Here is a 23,626-nt window from a genome sequence, read left to right on the forward strand (position 1 = left end):
CTAAGTGCTTGACGTGTCAGCAAGTGAAGGTAGAACATCAAAAGTCAGCAGGGAAACTCCAACCTATACCAATACCTAAGTGGAAATGGGAACACATAACAATGGATTTTGTAACAGGATTACCCCGGTCACCGCAAGGACATGATGCCATTTGGGTGGTGGTTGATCGATTAACTAAGACAGCACATTTCCTACCAATAGGACCAGCAGGCACACTCGAATCTTTAAGCCGATTATTTATTCGAGAAATCATTAGATTGCATGGAGTACCAGTCTCAATAGTGTCAGATCGTGATTCTCGTTTTACGTCACAGTTCTAGCAAAGTCTACAAAGGGCCTTGGGTACAGAGTTGTGTTTTAGTACAGCTTTTCACCCTCAAACTGACGGTCAATCAGAAAGAATAATTCAGACTTTAGAAGACATGCTTCGAGCTTGTGTGATGGACTTTAAAGGTAATTGGGGGAAACACTTACCACTAGTCGAATTCTCTTACAATAACAGTTTTCAAGCAAGTATTGGTATGGCACCGTATAAAGCTTTGTACGGACGGCCTTGCCGATCACCAATATGTTGGACAGAAGTCGGAGAGGCACCTCTTTTAGGGCCAGAATTAGTTCAAGAAACTACCGAGAAAGTGAAACTAATTAGGCAAAGGCTCGAGACCACTCAGAGTAGGCAGAAAAACTATGCAGATAAAAGGAGAAGACCTTTAGCATTTAAAGTTGGAGATCATGTGTTTCTGAAAATACAGCCTCGTCGAGGAGTTGTTCGTTTCGGAAAGAAGGGAAAGTTGTCACCTCGCTTCATTGGACCTTTCGAAATTTTGGACAAAATCGGAGAAGTGGCGTACCGTTTGGCTCTACCGCCTTAACTGGCTGGAGTACATAATGTTTTCCACGTCTCTATGCTACGGAAATACGAGCCACACCCTTCTCACATCATCAATTGGGAGGAGATTAATCTTGATGAAGACGTGACAATTGAAGAAAAGCCTGTCAAGCTTTTAGATCGTCGCGAGAAGAAATTCCGAGGTAAAACTATACCATTGGTTCGAGTTCTCTGGAGACATTGTGGGACGGAAGAGTCAACGTGGGAGCGAGAAGATATGATACGTGTCAATTATCCTCAACTTTTCGAGTCTAAAGGTACGAATTAATTTCGAGGACAAAATTCTTTTTAGGAGGGTAGATTGTGAAAACCCATATTTAAATTATTCTTGAAAGAAAATAAATAACTAAATTAATTAATTAGTTTTAAATTAACCAAATCCTATCACTAACAAAGACTCTATTAAGAATGATAATTTTGTGAGTGTTCAATATTTGTTGTTTATAAATTAGTTTAATTAGGATTCAATATAATAATTATTCTTACTAAATATCTTAGATAAAAATCTTAGGGTATCAATTTTCAGAATCCCTACAAATACACACAAAAAAAAAAAATACTAACAAACAAACAGTGGGCAAACAACCCACAGCTCCTACCAAACCCACCATCTTTTAGAATTTAGGATAGCCATAAAATTTAGGGAAAGCTTGTAAAATTTAGGAAAAAGCTTATAAAATTTAGGGAAAGCTTGCTCTTAGAAATTGGAGAAAGGGAATGGAATTTTTTGAAAAAAATAAAAATAAAATAATGGAAAGAATGAGAGGGAGAGAGAGATGTCTTCAACTAGCATTTTATATATATATATATATATATATATATATATATATATGCATGCAAGCCTTCCTTGTGCATGCAAGCATTCGGTAAAAGAAAGAAAGAAAGAAAAAAAAAAAAAAAAAAAAAAAAAAAAAAAAAAAGAGAGAGAAATCTCTTAAGCAACCAAGTTTAGTAGTAGGAGAGGAAGAAGAGTAGGAGGTTAAGGAAACCAAAGTTCTCATCCATTTTGTCACCCTACTACTAGGTAAGAAAACCTCTCAACCCTCTCATTTTTTTTTATATAATTGAAATTTTTCAGATTATGTACATTTGATACATTGTCTAAAACTGTGTTGAATCTGCCAGCATGTTTGCCCGAATTTTTAGACAATTTTATACTCAAAATTTCGAGATGATTTCTTCTACAAAGTTGTTGATAATGATGTTTAGTTTGTCCAAAAATTTTTGGAAATAATTTTTGAGCTTTCTACAAATTTATACAAATTTTTAACTAAATCTAAAACCGTATTGAGAATAAATTGTTTTGAATCTGCCAGCCTGTTACCCGAATTTTTAGATAATTTTATACTCAAAATTTCGAAATGATTTATTCTAAAAAGTTGTTGATAATGATGTCTAGTTTGTCGAGAAATGTTTGGAAATAATTTTTGAGCTTTCTACGAATTTATACAAATTTTTAACTAAATCTGAAACTGTGTTGAGAATAATTGTTTTGAATCTGCCAGCCTGTTACCCGAATTTTTAGATAATTTTATACTCAAAATTTCCAAATGATTTCTTCTAAAACGTTGTTGATAATGATGTCTAGTTTGTCTAGAAGTTTTTGGAAATAATTTTTCGCTTTCTACGAATTTATACAAATTTTTAACTAAATCTGAAACTGTGTTGAGAATAAATTGTTTTGAATCTGCCAGCATGTTTACCCGAATTTTTAGATAATTTTATACTCAAACTTTTGAGATGATTTATTCTACAAAGTTGTTGATAATGATGTCTAGTTTGTCCAGAAATATTTGGAAATACTTTTTGAGCTTTCTACGAATTTATACAAATTTTTAACTAAATCTGAAACTGTGTTGAGAATAAACTGTTTTGAATCTGCCAGCATGTTTACCCGAATTTTTAGATAATTTTATACTCAAACTTTCGAGATGATTTCTTCTACAAAGTTGCTTATAATGATTTTTAGTTTATCCAGAAATTTTTGAAAACAATTTTTGAGCTTTCTACGAATTTATACAAATTTTTAACTAAATCTGAAACTGTGTGACAGATTTTACCATGTATTTGAAAATTTATTTAAAATTTTATACTAAGCCAAATCTGGTAATTTCTAACTAAAAGATGAAATTTGAGAAGTCTAGTTTCATGATAAATTTTTAGATTATGGGTTTGATCTATAAATTTAAGCATGGAATTAATATAAGGAAATGTGACAAATCTGTGTCTTAAACACCCTTGGAATTTTTAAGAATTATTTATAATTTATTTTTGGAAAATGATTTCTGAAAAATGACCATAACATGTTTATGGATTATTCTATAGATTGATATGAATTTTAGAGTTGTATAAGTAATGTACTTAAAATTTTACTTGCAAGATATATATTCTGAAAATTTTTCAGGGCAGGATAAAATCACCACTTTCAGATTATACTAGTCTAATTTAGTAAATCAAAAATTTGTGCAGGTGTGCATTTATGGTTTATTTATTGTATTTAAGTTATTATGTTCATACCATGATTTTAAGTAATTGTTTACTAAATTTTGTACATTGAACTATTATTGGGTGGCATGCATAATATTTTATGTTGGGAGTTTTTCTTTAGTTGGTATAATGTTATTGGTGATTGAGATTTGAATAATTTGTGTTTAATATATAAATTAACCAAAAGGATTAACGGTATATAATGAGTTATTGATGAAGGGTTAATACCGGGTATTCAGGGTGAGCCTTGGTTTTGAGAATTCTCACGTAAATTATGTTGCGAAACTCTAAGATGGCACGGGACTTATTTGAACCCTTTTCGGTATTCGGTTTTGGAATAAGGGTGGATGTGCAGGTGGCACACAGGGAGGTTACTTGCAGGTGGCACACAGGGAGGTTACTTACCCCTGGCAGACCGTTTCCTTGGGGCAGACCACAGATGCCACTACTTGGGTATATAACTCCGGACGTGGGCATCCCTGGTAGTTACGGTTGGTAACACTTAAATATTTGACCAAGGGAGGGTTTCAAATTAACCGTTGCCATGCTTAGTGGTTGGTAAGTTAAATCTCTTTGGTGAGATTTCGAGTGTCACCTAATTTATAAAAATTACTGAAATTATTCTAATGGTTGTAATTTCTGTGTATAATTATATGGTTATCTCATGTTTAGAATATTATTTTTCTCTTAAAAAGAATGGTAGGTTGGTTACGTTTTCTTACTGTGTTGCAAAACTCATGGCATATATTTTGTTGCCCTGGCGTTTCATGCCAGATTATGTTGAAGAACGGACTGAGGCTGAAATTGGAGCTGCTGCCAATATCGAACCTTGGCTGACTTAGAGTCAAGATTTTATCAAAATAAAATCCTGTTATCCCTTGTATTAGGATTTAACTATGTTGTGACGTTGGGTGTGAATTTGTAGTTTTATTTTGTTGTTGGACTTTGACTATGTAAGAACTTAAAAGTTCCTAATTAGTAGTTAAAACTTTATCTAGCAAGTTATCGTTATTTAAATCTTATGACGTTTCAAAAAAAAAAAATTTTGGGGTGTCACATTTCCACTATCCAAGATTGATCAATTAGTAGTTGTCACTTCAGGGCATAAGAGGATGAGTTTCCTAGACGCGTATAAAGGCTACCATCAGATAGCAATGTATGCTACCATCAGATAGCAATGTATGCCCCAGATAAACAGAAGATGGCATTCATTATCCCGAAAGGTCTCTATTGTTACAAAGTGATACCTTTCGGATTAAAGAATGCAGGAGCAACCTACTAGAGGCTGGTAACCAAGATGTTAAAACATCTAATTGGGAGGATAGTTGAGGTCTACATTGATGACATGGTCGTGAAGACCAAGGAACCTGAGAACATATTAGCTGCAACTCAATGCTTCAAAATGTGCATTTGGAGTTAGGGTCCGGTAAGTTCTTGGAATACTTGGAGACCAGGAGGGGCATAGAAACAAACCCAAAACAGATCAAGGCCATCCTTGACTTAAAGAGCCGGCGTCAGCTAAGCAAATCCAGATTTTGACCTGCAAGGCAGCAGCCTTGAATAGATTTGTTAGCTGAAGTTCTGATAAATGCAAGCCATTTTTTCAATTGTTAAAGAAGGCCATAGATTTTTTGTGGACAAAAGAGTGCGAAGTCGCCTTAGCCAACTTGAAAAGGTACCTGACAACAGCTCCAGTTTTGTCAACTCCAATATTTAGAGAATAATTGTTTCCATACTTGGCAGTTTTCAGACCACGCAGTTGTAACAGCGCCCGCGTTGGGCCTCATGCTACAGTTCGGACTCGATTTGTGTCACGGTTCTTAATCTGAACCAAAGAGTCCAAATCTGGCAAATCGTTTGAGAAAACAGATTTTGTTGAAAAAGTAGTGCCAAACATGGACTGCTTTGCCAGATACAGAGTCGCCACCTAAATATTTTTAAAATGGGGAAATTTAGGAAACCCTGACTCGGTGCCGAAGGCCACATGTCCGTCATCACCGGAGTTTGTCTCGGCTCGGGAGCTTGGGTACGATCGGGGAAGGCCACATGTCCGTCAGGGTCGGAGATTGTAACTCCTAGATGTATAATCATTGGGAAAATTGGAATAAAAAGTAATGGGTTAATAAGTTTGTATTTTTTCTTGAAATTTCAATATTTTCTTGAAACCCTAGGTTGATTAATGATGATAACCAATGATTTGGCCCAAATTGAAAGTAGAATAATGAAATTGAGATATTGAATTAGATATGTACAAGTTTAATTGGAATTTGAAAATGTTTGAAAATTATGTTTAAAATTTGCGAATGAAGTTTGTTATGAATGTTGTAATTCATGCTTTAATGTAAAGGAAAAATTGGGGAAATAATTTATTAAGGATATGGATGACATGAACTCGGTTGTGGAATGTTGAAATGGAATTCAAGGATTTAGTTTGAATTATGTTGAATTGCAAATTGATGTGTAATTGGTATAAAGAGAATTAAACAAATTAAGAATGGAATAATTATATGTGACCCGATTTCTATGTGTATTACGAATTGTGTAGGGTCAGCTACAGGGGCGGACCAAGCATCTGAACACTGTGAGTAGTAGTACGGTAGTCGTACATTCAATGATCGTTAATGATTCTTATTGTTAACATTCTATTTCTTGCAAGTATGTTGATTAACAAAGAATACTAACATTATGTGCAAGATATCTATAGTGATTCATGACAAACCAAGGGAACGTATAAGCACTATGGAATCATGGTATTCATGTATCTCTGAAATCATTCAATTTGTAAATGTGCTTATCTCTCATTAGCAATTATTAGGAACGTCCTGTTAAACTTAAGTTAATTACGTTAACTCATGTGAATGATGTAACGGCTACCAGTAGTACTCTGCTAAGTATAAGCCAAATATGGTAACATATATGAACGAGCAAACAAAGGTGTATGCTTCTATATGCTATTAATAGATCAAGTGAACTACGCTATTTCTTAACGAATAATTAGCTAAGACCACGGATTGTTTTATACGTTAATACCTGCTAAGTATTATGATAAACAACGGATTGATTTACGGATGGCTCAACCCAAAGACAGAATTCAATATCGATGACCTTGTCATGTAGCCCACATTATGATGTAACCTGTTCTGTCTTTGCTAAGTGTACTGTAATGACATGATATAACAAGAAATGTTCTATGTTCTAATATGTTACGTTTTGGAAGTAAAGAACAATTGGCCATATATGTAAAGTATTCATGACATCCGTAGCACACGACCCTTATCCGGGGGTAATAATACTGTGTTTTCAAGTATGTTACAAGTTCAAGTATGTTACAAGTATACGCATGTTACAAGTTCAAGTATATACAAGTTTACGTATGTTATAAGTTTACATCTGTTACAAGTTTACGTATATTATAAGTTTAAGTCTGTTACAAGTTTAAGTTTGTTACAAGTTCACGTATGTTATAAGTTCAAGGATATTACAAGTTCTTAGTACCGAGGAACAAGAATGCTTTATATTGACTTGTTAGCACTATTGAAGTGCCAGGTATAATTAAGTTTGAATTCTGATTTTTGTTTATGAATTAAGCATAATGCATATGTATGAATTTGTTTCCGTTTATGATATGACTTGATATGTATGGTTGGTCTGTAAAACCTGTTAATTACTGGTATGGAACAAAGTGCTACTTGGAACTAAATGCTACATTGTGAGTCACCTCTGGAATCCATGTGAGCCACCTCTTGAGTCGATACATATATGGATGAGGCTTATAGCCAATCTGGGCCTATGGCCATTCTATATGATCTATGAGGCCAGAGGCCATTCTGTATTTTCGGTATGGAACAAAGTGTTGTACGGAACTAAGTGCTGCAATGCGAGTCACCTCTAGAATCCGTACGAGCCACCTCTTGAGTCCATACATATGTGCAAGTTATGAGGCCTATGGCCATTCCGAATAAGTTATTATAATATAAAACAAAGTGCTACATGGAACTAAGTGCTACGATGTGAATCACCTTTAGAGTCTGTGTGAGACACCTCTTGAATTTATACACATATGTTCAAGGGCTTTATGTTCAAGGGCTTTATGCCATATAATCAAGGGCTTCATGCCACATGTACAAGGGCTATATGCCAACATGTTTAAAAGTTTAATGCTAATATGTTCAAGGGTTATCGCCACTTTGTTCAAGGGCTTAAAGCCCTTATGTTCCAAGATATTATGTTTCAAGTCAATATGTTTCAAGACTGGGCCTTGGGCTTCAAGAATTAATACAGAATCAATTAACCTTATGCCTCATTATTTATGTATGCATTGATATGTATTATAATTCAAGTTGAGCATTGAATCGCTTATGTGCTATTATTCACTGAGCTTCACTCACTTTATATTATGTCTGTTCTGTAGGTAATCACTTTGGGAGTCCGTCTTAACCCTTGAAGCTCACCCTTCAATTGTCAACCTTAGTATGCCCAGGCTCCCAGACCAAGTCTATGCATTTATGTTAAGTTTTGTTAAGATTTTGGCTTGCACTTTAATTATTTACCTAAGGTTAAAATGTATGTATATGACCCCTTTCTATACCAATGTTTGTTTATGCGGTCATGTATGTGTATGGGTATGTCTAAAAATAAATGACTGTCGCGAATGTGATCCTGGCATGTTAGGTTTAGCTCAATGGATGCTTTTCTGTGTTATTTTATTATATTAAATGCTTCCGTTCAAGCCCCATATGATATGTATATCAGGTTAAGTGTCCGTTTCTGTATGGGTCATGCCCGAACTTTTAGGGGCGGGTTTGGGGCGTGACAAGTGGTATCAGAGCACGAGTTGCTATCTCACACACGAATCCATTGAGCTTTAGGATGTCTATAAAAGACGTAGGCATTGTAGACACCCCATTTTTGACCGACCTTAAGACTCAGACGTCACCAATTGAGTGCTTGGTGATGTTGCATATCGCGCTCGTTCAGAAGTCTCAGAGTCGCGGCCGTGAGCCCTGCCTCTTGACTCCCGAACCTTCTTTTGTACCTTGCCTCGGTTCGCGAACCAGACTCAGTTTTCTCTGTTTCTTTTCTTGAGGGGAGGGAGAGGTCCCGTAGACCATCTCTCAGTGGCCGTGGGCTACATTTCGTGGTCGTAGGCCATTTTGCCCGTTTCGGAGCCCAGTTCCCGGTTTTCGGAGCCGTCAGGCCGTGTGCCTCGGTTCGGGACCGCCTAACCACTTCCATTTGCTCCGGTTTTTGGCATGTATCTTATTTACTCCCTTTCGAGGGACACTGTGATCCGAGAGACCAACTTCGTGGTTGAGCACCACTCCCGGTGCCTAACAGCCCACTTTCGGGGCCCTAAACTGCGTGTTTCGGCTCCTGAACCTTCATTCTGCATTTTTGGGCTTTGACCCAAACTTGAGATAGTCATATTTTGAGCTCCTTTTCATGTTTGATTAAGGACCTCTTGATGTTTGACATCTCCATCTATCACTTGCTTCTTTACCCCTCCATTTTTCCCTTTTCTTGCACGATAGTTTAGGCCTACGTGTATTTATTTTCGTGGCTTGATGTAAACTACAAAGTTCCTTGTTTTGAACCCCTTTTCAACTTTGTTGAAGGTCTGTTGGCCATTTTGGACCCGCAGCTACCACTTCCCTCTTTGTCTCACCCTTTTGGCCTTTTTGGGGGGAATTTTGAATCCGAATTTCCCCCCCTTTTTTCCCCCTCTTTTTCCACCCCTTTTGCCTATATATACAGCACCCCAGGTCTGTATTAAGGGTTAGAAATTTTTTTTTAGAGCTCCTACATTATATATCTCTCTCTCTCTATATTCCAACCATCAAAACTCCAAGTTCCCTACACCATTTCTTCACCATTCCTTCACCACCACCTAGCACCACCACCACCACTCCATACCAGCAGTTTGGAGGTCATTTCCAGAGGCAAGGAGCATATTTTTCTCAAGCCAAGAGGTTGCTAAAGACTAGTCTTCAAGGGTGAGTCTCGTTTTTCCCTTTTTTGCACTTTTCTTGGTCTATATCTTAGCCCGTCTTGCTTATACATTTGAGCTCCGACCAAAACTTAAAGTGGCCATATTTTGAGCTTATTTTCATCTTTCATTAAGAGTCTTACCCTATTTGGGACCTCCTTGTTGCACTTGCTTCATTACCCTCTTGTATGCCATCTTTCTTGCATGATATTTTTGGCTTGTGTGTGATCTGTTTTGAGGCATGTTATAAACTGTAAGTGTGCTTATTTTGAGCCCTTATTCAACATTGTTGAAGGGCTCATCACCATTTGATATTTCCATATGCCACTTGCCATTGTAGCCCTCTTTCCCCCCCTTTTTTGCATGATTTATTAGCCTATGGTGTTTTTGTTTTTGGACCTTGATTCGAACTGAAAGTGATATTATTTTGACCCCCTTGTCATGTTTCATTAAGAATATTTTTCTGTTTGGGGCTTTTTTTGTATACTTAGTGTTGTAACCTCTTTTGGGCCTTATCTTCCATAGCATTTTGAGCATACTTGTGTCTGTTTTTGGGGTTTTTACAGTTCTGTAAAACATCATATTTTTGGCCCCTCTTCAATATTGTAGAAGGCCGCTAACCTGTTTGGGGTCAGCAGCTGTGAGTTGCTTCTTTGTCTCACATTTAGGGCTATTTTTGTATGCTTGTTTTGCCCTGTTTTTGTTTACTGTTTGGCCATGCTTTGAACTGTAAAAATGCTAATTTTCGGGCTGCCTTGCTACTGTCTATTCATTTCATGTCCATATTGTGCATGTTTGGTATAGCTATAGGCCATTTCGGGTGCCAAAATTCATGTTTCGGGACTATTCCATGCATCGGGTGTACTTTCGCCTCATTTCGGGGCTGTTTTCCCCCACATTTCAGTGCTGAAATTCCATTAGCATGTTTGCATATCATTTTCCGTGCCATTGCATTGCGTATGCCATTGCCTCGGTTTGCGTGCCCGTGTGCACGCATTTCGAGGCACTTCATTTTCATCCATCGGCCTCTTATGTGAGTGTGGCTGAGGCTCTCTCATGTTAGTATAAGTCCATGTTGCATTCCATATGCCATTTTAGCCATATTGCATTGCATATGCCGTTGCCTCGGTTTGCGTGCCCGTGTGCACGCATTTCAAGGCACTTCATTTTCATCCATCGGCCTCTTATGTGAGTGTGGCTGAGGCTCTCTCATGTTAGTATAAGTTCATGTTGCATTCCATATGCCATTTTAGCCATATTGCATTGCATATGCCGTTGCCTCGGTTTGCGTGCCCGTGTGCATGCGTTTCGAGGCACTTCATTTTCATCCATCGGCCTCTTATATGAGTGTGGCTGAGGCTCTCTCATGTTAGTATAAGTTCATGTTGCATTCCATATGCCATTTTAGCCATATTGCATTGCATATGCCGTTGTCTCGGTTTGCGTGCCCGTGTGCACGCGTTTCGAGGCACTTCATTTTCATCCATTGGCCTCTTATGTGAGTGTGGCTGAGGCTCTCTCGTGTTAGTATAAGTCCATGTTGCATTCCATATGCCATTTTAGCCATATTGCATTGCATTTGCCATTGCCTCGGTTTGCGTGCCTGTGTGCACGCGTTTCGAGGCACTTCATTTTCATCCATTGGCCTCCTATGTGAGTGTGGCTGAGGCTCTCTCATGTTGGTGTAAGTCCATTATTGCATTGCGTATGTCATTTCATCCATAGCATTGTGTATGCTCGGTTGTGTATTACCTCGTGCAGCGTGTATGCCATTCCATAACATTGTGTATGTTAGGATTGTATCTTAGTTGCATTTCATGCATGTCATGCATATTGCATCGTGTTCGGGGTAGGAGTTAGCCCAGGCACGGGAAACGAGGTGCATTTCGTACTCCGAGTGACGGAATGTGTCTCAATTCCCCAGTCACCGACACTCCGGATTATCCATGATGGAGTTAGGTTTTGTAGTATTTTCATTTGCATTCATTTCATATCGAGTTGTGCAATTCAACTCCTCGGCCATCATGCATCGGTATGCGTGATTGGTGGCACGAGGATCGAGACATGCATACATTTGTGAAATACATTGCTATGCCCCTTTCCTGCTCTCTGTTGTAGCAAAAGTCAAGAATCAGCAACTTTCCGAAGTTTGGCGCGCATTTCAAGAAAGAGTGCAAACAGAGGCTAATCGGGGCATCGCCGTGGATTTCCGCGCAAAGGCACCCGGGCATGCATCATTCATCATCCGGAGCGGAGTCAAGGCAGTCCCTGGCTTGCATGCCAGTTTTACAGCTTTCTTAGTTAATTTGTAAATTAATTAGGAATTTGTACATTATTTGGACTGTATTATTTGGACTGTACTATTCTTTTATTCGGGACTGTATTATTTATTTGGACCCTCTGCGCGAGGGCATAACTGTAATAAGTGTGCGTGTGTGTGATGTATGTCTTCCAACCCCACGTCTTTCTTCCCTTTTATTTACCCGCTTATGATGGTTAGATTAGGGCATATTTCAATTAGCATGCAGTATGACAGCATGTTGCATCATTCACCTGTATTGCATGCACCGGGCTCGGCACATCATACTAACTGCATCTGTATTTCAATTCCAAGTTGAATACATGTTAGCTGTAGCATTTCATATGCCATGTTTAGAATAGCCGAGCCTGCTATAGTTTGCATTTTTGCATGTGTTGTATTAGGCATTTCTGTATACTTAGGATCATGCATGATTCCTAATGAGCTTCCGTTTTGGCTTGGAGTACTCGGTGAGTTTTATGCTTTAGCACCCTTGCATGCATGTGAGTGTTGCCATGAATAGCATGCTTACCATGAGGCTATTTGCTTATGTGACATATCTGCCTTGAATGCCTGTGGGTGAAGGTTGGGTTATCTGAATTGGAACAGTTCATCAAATGTGTGTTTTTAAGCCCACTAGACAGTGGCAAAATCATATTTTTCTAAGCCCACCCGAGGGTGGCAAATTCACGTCTTAGCCTACTTGCGAGTAGCACCATCAAACCATTTTTCAAACAAACAAACAGGAAATGTTTTGTTCCAATTCAGGCGATCCAGTCTATACTTGTATGCTGTGCGAATCACATAGTAATCTAGGCTAATAACCGGAATAAGAACACACAATGTTTTCAAAACTTGATATCACGGTTAGTAGAGGCCGATCTTTGATCGGGCGAGCGGGGGTGCTCACGAAGTGACCTTCCCCAATCGTACCCAAGTTCCCGAGCCGAGGCAACTTTGGTGATGACGGACACGTGGCCTTTGGCACCGAGTCAGGGTTTCCTAAATTCCCCCATAAAGAAATATTTAGGTGGCGACTCTGTATCTGGCAAAGCAGTCCATGTTTGGTACTTCTTTTCTAAAAATCTGTTTTCTCAAAACGATTTGCCGGATTTGGACTCTTTGGTTCAGATTAAGAACCGTGACAAATTTGAGAGTCCGAGCTGTAGTGACCCCAAATGAACAGAACGGGACTAACCCTCCCGGGGCGTTCGGGGACGTCTACAGGCATCATGCATGACATCCTTAATGCACATGAAAGGAATTGATAGCAACGATGATGGTATATGTAATGACACTAACCGCAATGGTTATTATTCATGTTTGTTATACATTTCTTGTATATGTTGTGGCTGATTGCTATGCAGAACATGGTAAGATCTGCAGATGGGATTTAATCAATAAAGTTGTGCAGCGGAAGCATGGTGAGGGTTCGAACTGGTCGGTAAGACGACTTATATGTAAAGATTAAATAAAATGTATGTTGTCGGTTGTTGGTCATCTGTGAGATTTCTAAGAACAAAGGAAATGCTATGTGTGATACTCTAACTTTAAGCTAGAGTTATGTTTTCCTCACCATGATCATGTTTAGATCTATGATTTTGAGAAAGTACTGCATCTGGGTAGTATGATAAAATGTGTTTGTGTACGAATTGAAATTGTAGTGTTTTGACTTGGCTAATGGGAAGTACAAACATGTTGAGTTCTGGAAACATGAAATGATAAGCGACATTAGAATTATGGTAGCTGACAATTCATGAAATTATTATGATTAAATATTTAATGATTGATAACGAGCATGGAATTGTGATCAAGAGTTAGAATGTTGAAATTGCTACCTGAAATGTTAATAAATACAAGTATCATGATTTGTGATCACATAATGTTCGGTAGAATTTTATGGAAGTTTAATGATATAGGGAAATTGTGTTTCTTTTGTGGACTGCCATTTGACTGAAGGATATAATTTTGCTCTGATGTGTTTTTATTCTGAACCTAACGTATTGTTATCATAAACCCACCATTTTTTATTAAGGATGAAATATTTGTATGAGACTTAATTTAAGGCTTGTTCCATTATTATGATACAGAAAAGAGTGTTTATTAGAAAAAAAAAAAAAAAAAAAAACTTATGTGATCCGTGTTATTTAGAGATGTCATACCATCATTTACATTTGGTACTTTTGTCAAATGATTTTAACAACGACTATGCTATACAATGTTTAAGGAAATCCATATTTCGGGCTACGAAGTGTTTTATATGATAAGTACTTTCGAAAATGATAAAAATGCTATGAACTTCCGACATGTTTATGATATGATAAGCTTCCTGAATAATTTTCTCAAAATGACTAGATACGTTATGGAACTCCGAATGTTCAAGGTATGACAAGTTTTCTGAAAGAGATACTTTGCTGAAGGCTCTATGTTGAGCTTCAAATTATTCTGTCTTATCTGTTATAAGTTGGATCGGAGATTGTTCTGTCAAAGTTTAAATCAGTTTAATACTATTGGGAATTATTCCATCATCTGATATCCTTGCAAGGTCTGATAAGTTTCTAAGTAATATCTCTGAACAACGTATTGTATATAATTATGGAGGGTTTAAAGAACTTTATGTATTCCGTATGTTTGGAAAATGTTTTTGTCCATGATAGGAACATTTTACTAAATATGGAACAAGAATATAATACCTTTATGGTAAATGTATTATGTGCTTAATGTCATGATGTTGATTTTGAGATCTTCTAAACCAATATGGATTTGAAATGCTTATTACCTTACAGCAATTTGGGAAGTATGAAAATTAAGGCTTGATCTGTATTTGATTTTATGAATATGTAATTCCTTGATATGAGATTTAAGTTGGTATTTGGAGTATGTTAGAGATTTGATTTGAATTGATAAGTCTAATTCAGGTAATGAACAAAGAGCCACGAAGTCGTTGATTTAGAACTTAATTGCTACTGTGAATCTAGTTGTTGTACGAAGTATATATCTTTGACACATGATTATGTCGTGAATGTTTCCTTAATCTTGGAGGAATTATGGTAATGGGGGTTATTTGTGAACTTAAGAAGCTTGAATTATGTTTGATAGTTTATGAGTTGCATGCAAACGAATACTTGAAATGAATTCATTTCTGAATATCCTTAAGATGTTATACTATGTGGAAGATATGATTTGTGGAGTAATAAATTAAAATGTACAAGGTTATGAATAATGAGATGATGCTTTGATGTTAGTAAGTATTATTATCAATCGGGTTACCAAGTAGTTAGTAGAGATGAATTACTTGTGACTTTGGGAGCAAATTCCATCAGAATTGACTATATAGGATTGTGAATGGCCAAATGATTGAAAAATGTTATACGTACAGGATGAAGTTAGACTTGTGGCAAGGTGAATCAAATTTGGAGGGCCAAACTTCTTAAGGTGGGGAGAATGTAATGACCCCAAAAGTCATCCTTATTTAATTAGCGGTTAATGTGTTTTAATTCAACTATATCTATTGGAATTGAGAATGTTTTTATCTTATTTTGGGGTATGGATTGAGATGGTGGTATGATGGTAAAGTAAGATTAGACCAAAGAGTATAATCCGGATAGTTATTCTACAATCAGCTGTCACTCATTTGCCCTTTTCTTTTTCTACACTATGAATTTGAATGTGAGGTTAGAACCATTGGAAATTTTATTTCCGGGGCTTCAATTTGGACACAAGAACGACCTAAAATGGAGTCCCGATGAGAGAGTTATACCCGTTTGAAGTTTTTACATCTGTGCTGGAAGTAGAGTCGCACGTGCGGGGAATAGCGCCGCACGTGCGGGCTGTGCGGGACAGCAGCTCAAAAACGAGATTTTTGGCCCATTTCTTACATTTTCTTTTCCTCTCTTCTTCTCCCCTCTTCCATGTCCGAAACCCTAGCTCCCAAAACCTTGATTTCCTCCACTTTTATCAACAAATCCACTACGGATCTTGCATCAAGGATGGAGAACAAGAAAGGGTCAACATTTCCAACCGATTGAAATTCGAATTTTTTGGAGGATTCTTCTCAATCTTTGCTCCTTTGCTTGATTCTTGAGGTAGGGGTCCTTATTCCCTTTCAATATTTGCATTCATGGATGGAATTATGGAATTTTGTGTATATACAAACAGAATCTATAGTTTTGAGCATATTATGTCCAACTTGAGAATTTAGGGTTTAGAGTTGGAGATGTTGGAAGTTAAATTGGTGGGTTAAAATGATGGATTGTGACTCCTAGATGTATAATCATTGGGAAAATTGGAATAAAAAGTAATGGGTTAATAAGTTTGTATTTTTTCTTGAAATTTCAATATTTTCTTGAAACCCTAGGTTGATTAATGATGATAACTAATGATTTGGCCCAAATTGAAAGTAGAATAATGAAATTGAGATATTGAATTAGATATGTACAAGTTTAATTGGAATTTGGAAATGTTTGAAAATTATGTTTAAAATTTGCGAATGAACTTTGTTATGAATGTTGTAATTCATGCTTTAATGTAAAGGAAAAATTGGGGAAATAATTTATTAAGGATATGGATGACATGAACTCGGTTGTGGAATGTTGAAATGGAATTCAAGGATTTAGTTTGAATTATGTTGAATTGCAAATTAATGTGTAATTGGTATAAAGAGAATTAAACAAATTAAGAATGGAATAATTATATGTGACCCGATTTCTATGTGTATTACGAATTGTGTAGGGTCAGCTACAGGGGCGGACCAAGCATCTGAACACTGTGAGTAGTAGTACGGTAGTCGTACATTCAATGATCGTTAATGATTCTTATTGTTAACATTCTATTTCTTGCAAGTATGTTGATTAACAAAGAATACTAACATTATGTACAAGATATCTATAGTGATTCATGACGAACCAAGGGAACGTATAAGCACTATGGAATCATGGTATTCACGTATCTCTGAAATCATTCAATTTGTAAATGTGCTTATCTCTCATTAGCAATTATCAGGAACGTCCTGTTAAACTTAAGTTAATTATGTTAACTCATGTGAATGATGTAACGGCTACAAGTAGTACTCTGCTAAGTACAAGCCAAATATGGTAACATATATGAACGAGCAGACAAAGGTGTATGCTTCTATATGCTATTAGTAGATCAAGTGAACTACACTATTTCTTAACGAATAATTAGCTAAGACCACGGGTTATTTTATACGTTAATACCTGCTAAGTATTATGATAAACAACGGATTGATTTACGGATGGCTCAACCCAAAGACAGAATTCAATATCGATGACCTTGTCATGTAGCCCACATTATGATGTAACCTGTTCTGTCTTTGCTAAGTGTACTGTAATGACATGATATAACAAGAAATGTTCTATGTTCTAATATGTTATGTTTTGGAAGTAAAGAACAGTTGGCCATATATGTAAAGTATTCATGACATCCGTAGCACACGACCCTTATCCGGGGGTAATAATACTGTGTTTTCAAGTATGTTACAAGTTCAAGTATGTTACAAGTATACGCATGTTACAAGTTCAAGTATATACAAGTTTACGTATGTTATAAGTTTACATCTGTTATAAGTTTACGTATGTTATAAGTTTAAGTCTGTTACAAGTTTAAGTCTGTTATAAGTTCACGTATGTTATAAGTTCAAGGATATTACAAGTTCTTAGTACCGAGGAACAAGAATGCTTTATATTGACTTGTTAGCACTATTGAAGTGCCAGGTATAATTAAGTTTGAATTCTGATTTTTGTTTATGAATTAAGCATAATGCATATGTATGAATTTGTTTCTGTTTATGATATGACTTGATATGTATGGTTGGTCTGTAAAACCTGTTAATTACTGGTATGGAACAAAGTGCTACTTGGAACTAAGTGCTAAGTGCTGCAATGCGAGTCACCTCTAGAATCCGTACGAGCCACCTCTTGAGTGCATACATATGTGCAAGTTATGAGGCCTATGGCCATTCCGGATAAGTTATTATAATATGAAGCAAAGTGCTACACGGAACTAAGTGCTACAATGTGAGTCACCTCTAGAGTCCGTGTGAGACACCTCTTGAATTCATACACATATGTTCAAGGGCTTCATGCCATATGTTCAAGGGCTTCATGCCACATGTATAAGGGCTATATGCCAACATGTTTAAAAGTTTAATGCTAATATGTTCAAGGGTTATCGCCACTTTGTTCAAGGGCTTAAAGCCCTTATGTTCCAAGATATTATGTTTCAAGTCAATATGTTTCAAGACTGGGCCTTAGGCTTCAAGAATTAATACAGAATCAATTAACCTTATGCCTCATTATTTATGTATGCATTGATATGTATTATAATTCAAGTTGAGCATTGAATCGTTTATGTGCTATTATTCACTGAGCTTCGCTCACTTTCTGTTCTGTAGGTAATCACTTTGGGAGTCCGTCTTAACCCTTGAAGCTCACCCTTCAGTTGTCAACCTCAGTATGTCTAGGCTCCCAGACCAAGTCTATGCATTTATGTCAAGTTTTGTTAAGATTTTGGCTTGTACTTTAATTATTTACCTAAGGTTAAAATGTATGTATATGACCCCTTTCTATACCAATGTTTGTTTATGCGGTCATGTATGTGTATGGGTATGTCTAAAAATAAATGACTGTCACGAATGTGATCCTGGCATGTTAGGTTTAGCTCAATGGATGCTTTTCTGTGTTTTTTTATTACATTAAATGCTTCTGTTCTGGCCCCATATGATATGTATATCAGGTTAAGTATCCGTTTCTGTATGGGTCATGCCCGAACTTTTAGGGACGGGTTTGGAGCGTGACACCAGCAATGCAGAAGAAGGAAAAGAAGCTAAAACTCTGCGACATCTACATCGGCGACTCCTTTCGCTTGTTTGATGACGAAAGTTCAATCCGTCAAGGAGCGAGGGCAGGAGTGGTGTTGGTATCGCCAAATGGGCGAATGATTGAACAATTTATTCGCTTGGGGTTCAAGGCCTCAAATAACGACGCGGAGTATAAGGCGCTGATTGCAGGACTAAACTAGCAGCAGCCATTGAAGCCAATAAGGTGGTAATCTTCTGTGACTCCCAGCTTATTGTTAATGAAGCAATGGGCAAGTATGCAGTCCGAGATGAAAGGATGATAGCGTATGTCAAAGAGACTTTCAGACTACTAGCATTGTTCTAGGATTGTCGGTTACAGCAGGTTAGCCGAGATGACAACAATCATGCCGATGCCTTTGCTAACCTGGCTAGGGTAATAAAGTTAGGGGAAGCAAGAACAATCATGGTTGATTACTTGACAGGACCAAGTGTGGAGTCTCTGATAATAGCATATGAGGCAATGTGCATAGAGATTGGTCCAAGCTGAATAGATGCAATAGTAATGTTCCTCGGGGATGACAAGTTGCCAGACGACCGAAAAGAGGTGCACAAGACCAGGTTAAAGTCGGCCAAGTTCTGCTTATCAGCAGAAGGGCATCTATACTGAAGATCCTTCACTGGACCTTTACTCTGGTGTGTGCATCCCTCTCAAGTAGAGGAAATTTTTTATGAGATTTATGAAGGAGTTTGTGGAAGCCATGTAGGGGGCAGGTCACTTGCCCATAGAGCCATCTCCCAGGGATATTGATGGCCATACATGCAAAAGGATGTTGAAGCCTATGTTAGAAAGTGTGAGAAGTATCAAAGGTCTGCACATTTGATATATTAGCCAGCAGCAGATCTGAATCCAGTATCCAGTCCCTAGCTGTTTTCCCAGTGAGGCATGGACCTAGTGGGACCACTGCCACAGGCAACTGGACAAAGAATGTTCTTGTTAGTAACCACAGACTACTTTACAAAATGGGTAGAGGCTGAACCCCTTGTAAAGATTCGAGATATCAATGTAAAGAACTTCATCTGGAAAAACATAATAACCAGATTCAGGATCCCAAGGGCCATTATAGCCAATAATGGCACTCAGTTTGATAGTAAGCTGATTAAGAGTTTTTGTGAAAATACAAGATTAAAAATTATTACTTTACTCCTAGCTTTCCTTAGAGCAATGGTCAAGCAGAAGTTTCCAACAAGACCATCTTGGAAGGGATTAAGAAGAGACTGGAAGCAGCCAAAAAAAAGTGAGTGGAAGAATTGCCCAATGTGCTGTGGGCATATCGGATTACGCCGAGAAGATTAACTAGGGAGTCTCCTTTTGCCATGACTTATGGCACTGAAGCACTTATCCCACTGGAGGTCGGTATCCCTGGAATCATAACCCAAGGAGTGGAGAATGGGACCAACGAGGCATTCCTGGCCCAAGATCTGAACCTCTTGAAAGAAAGAAGGAAGATAGCAGCAATTCGACTGTGGGCATACCAGCAGCAGCTTGCTAGGGCTTATAACAAGAAGGTCAACCCAAGAGAGTTCAAGGTTAGGAACCTCGTCATGAGAAAAGTTGTCGGCAACAAGAAGGATCCTAGAGAGAGCAAACTTGGCGCAAACTGAGAGGGGCCTTATAGAATCATCTCGGTTGCCGGTAATAGAGCATATCAGCTTGAAGACACTGATGGCAAATTTGTGCAATATGGCTGAGTAGTCTTATGACGATGTTTCCAAATGAAACATGACAAATAACTTAGACTTACTATATGGTAAAGTTGAATTCAACTTGCCTATGGTAGAGTTGAACTAAGTTTGCGATGTTTCTGAATGAAACATGACAAATAACTTAGACTTGCCATGTGGTAGAGTTGAATTCAACTTGCCTATGGTAGAGTTGAACTAAGTTTGCGATGTTTCCAAATAGAACATGATGAATAACTTAGACTTATCATATGGTAGAGTTAAATTAAAACTTGCCATATGATAGAGTTGAACTAAGTTGGCGATATTTCAGAATGAAACATGATAAGTAACTTAGACTTGCCATGATGGCAGAGTTGAACTAAGTACAAACTGATCAGATTAACAGAGACACCGAGGAACAGAACCTCGGCTAAAAATTGTTGGATTCAGACTTCGGCAAAAGTCAGAGATGCATGCTTAATGTGAACATAAGTGATACTTAGGTTCACATTAGGGGGACATGAAGCAGGAATAGGCTTGACACTTGCTGAAATTTTTTAAAGAATTTACAAGTTTGAGTCAGTCGAGGTAACCAGATGAAGGGTTACCTAAGGTATTTGTTAGCCGAGATAACCAACCAGGTTGTGACGCTTGAAAGGGTGGAGACTTGGCAGAAGACAACAAGTATAGAGTAAAGAGGCAATACTTGTTGAATGTTATTCAAAGAATTTTTATAAAGAGCACGCTGGCCGAGGTCACAGTAAAACATGAAAATCAGTAGTAAGTTGGTTCGAGGTGACCAATTAAAGATGCACCCAAGATAAAATGGGTCTGAGGTGATAAATATTAGATATGTCCCAACCTGAAGTGATTATACAGTTAAAGTATACTTGGAAGAATTGCAATATTATTCTAAGTATGGAAGCATACAAAGTAGTGAAGACAGATAAAACATGCATGAAGAAAGTATTCAACACTTAGAAGAAAAGAAGACATTCATTTAAAAAGAAAAACTTGTTCAAATGTAGACAAAAAGGCTCATTGGCCTGACATAGAAGAGTACTTGTTCACTTACACAGGTGGCACTTCGGCCCAACAAAAACAAAAAGATTGCAGCAGCTACTGAAAACAAAATCCTAAGTACTATGAGCATTGGTATTGATCTCGGATTGCTCAACCTCAGCCATTGGAGTTATGTCGGCCTCGGTTGGCAATGCAGCCCCCTTCTCTGCCGCTATCTCGACATCTATTTCAAACAAGGTTTCGTCCAAGCTCTTTTTAGCAGTACGGACCTCGGCCTCAGAGGTTGTTTGTTTCAGAGAGACAATCTTGGAAACCAAGTCTTCCTCCTCGTCATGAGTCAAGTCCAGGTCTTAATCATTCAAAGTGGTAGACTTGGCCCCAGTATCAGCTTCCATCTCTTTATCAGCCCCTTCATCGACTTCCTCCTTGTCAGCCTCATCGTCCGACTCTTTGGGAGTTTGAGGGAAAATCACTTAGAGCTGGTTGATGTCATGCAAAGGGGAATCCATTGGGATAGAGAATTTGTTGAGGGCTGCTGTCTAACTGAGATAAAATCCCCAGTTACAAGCTTGGTTGACCTGGGCTTTATAGGCGTCACACACGTCGGCTTGGCCTTCGACGTAGGCCTTTTCATCAGCCGCCTTGATTTTGGCTGCCTTGGTCACCAAGGCCTCTTGAAGCTCAGCCTCGGCTTTGGAAATTTTGGCTTCGGCCTCTTCAGCCTCGACCCTGAGAACCTTGGCAACAGCCTCAGCTGCCTCAGCCTTTTCCTCAACCTGGCCTTGCACTCGTCTGGCAACCTTGGCCTGATCTAGCAGAGTCTTGATCTTGGCCTCGGCATTGTTTAGAGATGCAAGGTAGCCAGCAGCATCTTGAGTCTTTTGGACCAGCTTTTTCTTGAAAACCTCGACTTTCATTGCAAAAGAGTGGGCATGCTGGATGGCCTAGAAGAAAAGAAATGAACAAGTTAGTAAAATTTCTAAGTTACTTAAAGTAAAAAGTACAAGTGTTGAGGACTTACCAGAACAGAGTGCTACATCATCAAAGCAAAATTTTCATACTCAGTGATCTCGGCCATACGGTTTAGATCCGTAGATAGAAGAACAACTATAGAGAGTGCGGCTCCAACTTCAATACTGTCATTGCACTGTCGGCGGCCTTCATTTGTTGGTCCCCAACTATGATCGCAGGGGCCTAGGCATCATCGACTTTGAAAAAGCCTGGGCCTACTGCACCCTCAGACCTCAGCTTCTTCAACCGAGTGGTGTCGGACGGCTCGGCCTCCGCGAGCCTCTTCTCGACAACAGAGGCACTTTTTTTTATCTTGGCCAATTTAGAGATCGACACGGTGTCTTTAGACTCGATTTGGATGACAGAGGCTTTTGTCTTAGCCCTCTTCACCCTTTTTGGTTTGGGCTTGGGTTGGGATTGAGATGGTGAAGAAGATTGAACTGTGATGACCCCTGGCAAGTCGCCAAGAGATCTTCAACAATGGCTTTACTGCGACCCATGTCGTCGGCAGTCGCAGTAACGGTGACTCTAATGCAGAAATGGATTGCAGGAAGGGCAATTAGAGAATTGGCAGGATCGAAAGCCAACGCTTCAAATTCTCGGCATTTGTGGCTCCGAGTTTTACCAGCTGGAGCGTTTGGTAGAGCACAACATCGGCATCGGCGCTGGCGCTGGAATGTCGGGATAAGTTGAGGGGGCAGAGGTGGATAATTGCTCTACTGGATCTGAAGAGGAGGCTTGGTCTAGACTTGGGGACGAAGTGGCTGGAGGAGTTGTGGCAGATGGAGGAGTCTTGCTTCGGCGGGGAACGTCGGGCAGAGCCGACTTGTAAGTTGAGATATAGTTGAGCAGTAACAGGGCCTTGCACTTCTCAATTGGTAAACCCAAGAGCCTTTTCAGACATGGGCTTGGAAAGGTGCTCTAGCAGAGGTCCTTTGACGTTTGGGGAAGAATTGCAAAAAGCGCCAAGTAAATGTTAGTACATATAGAAAAATTAACACGTGTTAACAGAGATAAGGTCATGGGATGACTCAGTTCTTAACCTCGTCCTCTCTAAACATTGCTCGGCTCAGAGGAAAGAGATGACGATCATCATTTTGAGCAAATTTCCAGTTGCCCGAGACAATCAAGTAGTCATCTCCAGCGCCTTTGTTGGAGTTAAGGAGATCGGCTATGAGTTTGTAGGCAGTGGACCTGGGCTTGAGGTAATATGTGTAACCTTTCTCTGACTTAAGGCCACACATTATTGAATGTCGGCTAATGTAATCCTAGCTTTTTCTCGATGTGCTAGTTCGATAATACCATTGATAAACCTATAGAAGTTGATGGCAAGTTGCATGGGGTTAAGCTCGTAGTAGTGAAGAACTTCCCTAAACAGGGTGTCTAGAGGGA

The 23,626-nt window shown here is 38.5% G+C and overlaps 1 long non-coding RNA gene and 1 pseudogene across 1 annotated transcript; both read left to right on the forward strand.

The window, feature by feature from the left end:
* The window catches only part of LOC114312195 (7-deoxyloganetin glucosyltransferase-like), a 70,765-nt pseudogene that overhangs the window by 18,891 nt on the left and 28,248 nt on the right, over positions 1-23,626 (forward strand).
* Positions 9,072-11,840, forward strand: LOC145819543 (uncharacterized). The gene is made up of 2 exons (XR_014360302.1): positions 9,072-9,369; positions 11,481-11,840. It is a non-coding gene; the product is annotated as an uncharacterized LOC145819543 (long non-coding RNA).

Source organism: Camellia sinensis, chromosome 2 (assembly GCF_055761805.1).
Source record: "Camellia sinensis isolate YWXY chromosome 2, ASM5576180v1, whole genome shotgun sequence".
Taxonomy (NCBI): Eukaryota; Viridiplantae; Streptophyta; class Magnoliopsida; order Ericales; family Theaceae; genus Camellia; species Camellia sinensis.